Source organism: Simochromis diagramma, unplaced genomic scaffold (assembly GCF_900408965.1).
Source record: "Simochromis diagramma unplaced genomic scaffold, fSimDia1.1 OVJJ01000603.1, whole genome shotgun sequence".
Classification (NCBI taxonomy): domain Eukaryota; kingdom Metazoa; phylum Chordata; class Actinopteri; order Cichliformes; family Cichlidae; genus Simochromis; species Simochromis diagramma.
Window position 1 is genome coordinate 1,409,104 of NW_024387414.1, and position 4,874 is coordinate 1,413,977.

Sequence of the window (4,874 nt, forward strand, 5' to 3'; positions counted from 1 at the left end):
TTACTCCGTGAGCCAGATCAAAGCCGCGACGCTGGGATCAAAGGCCGGCATCACGCCGCTTTGGTCACATCTGCGTTGTTTACATGAATGCTAAAGGCACTTATATCAAATATTACCGACTTTGAAAGATGTATGTGTCGAATCAAAGCATTTTGATGTCACTTTTGAAGTACATCAGTGCATTTGGGGATAATTTCCAAAATCTCCCCACAATTACACAACAATTTTGTAAGCCTTAAACAAGATGGGAGGACTAAGCCCCGGCAGAGTGCGCATCGCTTTGCATTCCACCGCATCCCTGCTATCGGCGCCGCCCGTGGGGACGTCAGGGCAGCTCGGCTGGGCTCGCTGCGTCCACACGATGGACCGAACTCTGCGGGATCAAACGCTCGCCGCATAAGACAGAAACCAGCGGGGAAACAAGGATGCTTACTGTACCGCTCTCTCTCTGCCGAGCTGTTATTTATCTGTTGACCTCAGATTTTCTCGTCTGGGTAATCTTCCCCGACGGGAGGCTGAGGAGGAGGAGGAGGGAGAGAGGTGGGTGAAGGAGGGAGGAGGAGCATAAGGGAGTTCAATGACCTGTGAGCCAGACTGCTGTTGGGCTGGGGGCTAAACAACCACAGGAACTTGGACCCCCCTCCTCCTCTTTACCTCTAACTGGATTATAGACCTCGCCATTCCATCTCTTAAGCAGCCCTCACCCCTCCTTCCATCCGAGGCCTCTTCACTCTTTCTCTACGCTCCTCCGTTCCCTCCAGGTGGAGAGAAGGTGCAGGGATAGGCTGGGACGCAGAGCACCTACTCCTAGATCCTAACCCCCCTTCCCTTCGCTCCTCGCTTGCTGTCTTTCCCTCTGTCTCTGTGCCAGCAGCTGACCCCTGACAGAGTGGTATGTGTTGGAGATAAGTATGTCAGGACTCAGGAGGAATGTAAGGTTCAGTGGTTTGGGGTGATCTGCAGCGTCTGGCTCTGTTTCACCGCCGGGACTCACTCAGCTTCCAAAGGCGGCTTCTTATCTCAGCACACACACACACACACACACACACACACACACACACACACACACACACACACACACACACACATTCTCGTCTTGATATCTTAGTGAGGACATCTAATTGACATAATTAGATAATTATCCTAACCACGAATGCCTAAAAATAATCATAACCTAAACGTAACCCTGACACTAAAACCACATTTTTAGTCTCAAAAATGCCTTCAACTGATGAGGACCGGCACCTTTGTCCTCACAAGTGACTGTTGGTCCCCACAAAGATATCTAAACAGGTACACACACACACCTAAATAACTCGTATTTAAGAGTACAACACCACAATATTTCAGAGAAAAAAAATTCTATATATCCTCCTCATCATATTATTGATATTATTCACTTCAAAAAAAAACCTCAATTGCAGAAAGCTGCAGTTCCTCTAACGTCCAGCAGAGGCAGCAGTGAGTCTATCCCCATAGGCTCCCATGTTAAAACTTGATGATATACTTGATGATACTTGCAGCATGGAACACAAACTGTTCTCTTTCAATAATTCCCCCTTCATAACACCTGTGCAGGGAGAGAGGATGTTTTTATAACACCTGTTTAAACTGTATTAAGTTTGAGCCCCGCCCACAACGACAGTCCAGAGGCAGCGCAAGCAGGTAAAAAACCCCCATAAAACCAGTCAAAAACCTCCAACCAGCAGAAGCAGCTCCATCTGTCTTTACTAACACCCCTCAGTGGTGTCATGTTGTGAATGTGCAGTTGTCAGTGTTGGAAACAGTTTTGTTCATTAAGGATTGTGCGCTTCATGCTTTGCATATCTGATTGATATGATTGGAGCTGTGAAGGAGACAGGTGCACAGGTAATACAGGTTTTCATTGCAGCTGGTTGCTTTCTTATAATCCAGGATAATGCTTGAAAACCTCTGTGAGTATTTTGTAGCATTCATGAAATGAAGACCAGTGCACTGATGCATGGTACACGGCCCAGCACCACGATGCACCCAAACAGTCTGTGCATGCAGCACGCTGTCTCTACCTGACCGACTCAGCACAGACATCCATGTCCCTGCCAATCTTTTATTGGACACACAGTCTTACCTGGGAAGAACCTAAACTACAAAGCAGCAAGTTCAGGTGGACTTTAAAGAACTTTGACAGGTACGACCGCCTGGAAACAGTGTAGAAATCAACCTGTTCATCCTAATGTGGCCACTTCTGGTTCCAAAAATCAACATGGCAGTGCCAAAGTCAGAATCATATTAGTGATGTCACAGCAGCTACCTCCATCTTTTATGTACAGTTTAAGTTTAAAGAGCATAAAGTGGTTCAAACTGTACCTGAATGTTTGTTTCTTAGGTGAGGCTGCTGGAGCACACGGCTGGTTTCTGACCCCTTTTTCCTTAAAGGTGTGTGTGTGTGTAGGTGCTGTTTCTGTTTTGAACAAACAGCAAATAGCCGTTCTTTATTCACAAAAAAGGAGGCGGATGCACTGCTCAGCTCACAGAGTCAGGCTCTGATGTGCAGTTCAGCTCCATCCTGCGGTGTCTTCTGGCCGAGGCGGGTCACCGCATGCTAATACTGGCTCATGAAATATCAGCCTGCACAGGAACAAACACTCTTGCAACAAACGGCCTGTATTAGTGTGAGTGAACGATCACAGGGCAGGATCTGCTGGGCTGCCCACCTCTGCAGCTCACTTTCTTCAGCTGCGTGCAGCCTTGTTGTGTATTTACAGCTGTCGTCCGCAGGGTCGGCCTCTAATCGGTGTTGTGTGTGTTTTTCGGGGTATGAACTGATGCAGCAGCGGCCGTCGGCCCTCAGCGTCTGTCACTCTGACTCAGTGGCTCAGCTCAATGCTAGCCTGTAATTCTTCTCCCCTCTCTCGCCCCTGGAGGGCAACATCAGGCCCATAAACCCAGAGAGAGAAGGGCTGACACGCACTCACTCTCAGAAAACACAGAGTGTGTGTGTTTAGTCCTCTGGAGCTGTGCTTGTACCTTACCTCTGGGCAGAATATGGGTCTCAGCTTGACAGCCGACACTATAATTCCCCACTGCGACCCCTGATAGGCAGGGTCAGTACAATATCACCATCACGCTGGCCGCCATGGGCCAGCCTGAGGAGAGGAGGGGTTTGTCCACCGCCCCCCTCCTCGTAGATACAATGTGAATCCAATTACCCGCTTTGTCTCTGGCCAGAGTGCAATCCAAGATGCATGGCAGGGGAACGCGGGGCGAGGAGGAATAACACCGCCGTCACTGCAATTTCACAACCCGTCCTAAACGCTGCTCTGCAAACACAGGAACACTGCATGTGATTATATGATTTATACTTGTTGGGGTTTTTCATACAATAACAGTCTGAATGTACTGAGTAGCTTTGCAGCAAGCCGAGCATAGAAATAACAGCCTTGTACAGAAACAGGCACAGTTCAGTTCACATCGCACCAAATCAAAACAACACTCACTTTATAGGTGCTTCATATTGTAAGGTGAAGACGCTGCAGTAATACAGAAAAACCCCATCATGCTCCCTGTGAGCAAGCAGCGGCGACAGGGGAAAGGAAAAACTCCATTTTAACAGGAAGAAGCAAAAAAGTCCAGACTGTGACTCAGCTGCTTTTGAGCCATTCAGAGGTGGACTTACAGGTGTGTTTCAGATCATTGCATTACCCAAGTGCTCTTGAGCTTTGGAGCAGGAAGCGACGGACCGACATCCTCCTTTAGGGTTTTGTGGTCGAGAGAGTTCATGGTTCCCTCAGTTACAGCAGCAGCGCAGCCCAGACCGTCACACCACCACTGACTGCTGCTGCGCGGACGCAACGAGACCTTCAAACCTTCCAGAAAGTTCCGCTTTTGTCTCGTCTGTCCACAGAATATTTCCCAGAAGTCTCGGGGCTCTTCCAGATGTTTCTTGGCAGATGTGAGATGAGCCTTTATACTGTTTTGGTCAGCACTGGATGGAGGCCATTTTGGCTCTGTCTCTTTCTCATCATTGCAACTTGACCTCTGACCTTAATTGAACCCGGTGAGACTTGCAGTTCTTTAGATGTGGTGATGGGTTCTTCCGTGACCTCCCGGATGAGTCTTTGATGTGTTCTCGGAATAATTTTGGTCGGCCGGTCGTTCCTGGGAAGAACGAGAAGCTTCTCCATGTGTGGATGATGGTTCTCACTGTGGCTCACTGGATCTCCAAAGCCTCAGAAATGTCTTTGCAGACTGACAGAGGTCAGTGACTTTGTTTCTTTAGATCGTGGCATGACGTGCTGCTTGTTGCCATCTCTAAGGCTGCTTCAGCTTCTATTACAGTGATTTCTTGCCTCAGCAGGTGTGGCAGTTATCAGGCCTGGGTGTGGGAGAGAAACTGAACTCAGCTCTCCAAATGCAGGTAATCACAGTTAATTCATGATTTAACATTAATCACTTTTTTCACACAGAGCAGATGGTTTGGATACATTTTTTCCCATTTAATCAAAATGAAATAATTGCCTAAAAACTGCATTTTGTATTTACCCAGATTGTCTTTGCCTAATTTTAGGATGATTTTGATGATCTGAAACGTCTAAAGATAACCAATCAAGATGGGCAAAGACTTTGGTTTTATTTTGACATAAACTGATATGCATATAGTTTCATCTTTAATTTTATTGTGTGTGACTGTAATGCTGGCTTTGGTGAGAGCAATAACATTACGAGTGCGCACAGCATGTTGTGCCTCGGATGATCTGATATCGTCGTGTTGGTGTTGTTCCCAGATCAACATAGTAAATGTTGTTCCAGGATCAACTTTGCAAGTGACCAATCACATTGTTGTGATGTTATTCTTTGGCGCTCCAAGCCATTCGTGCATTTATGAAATTCCAGTG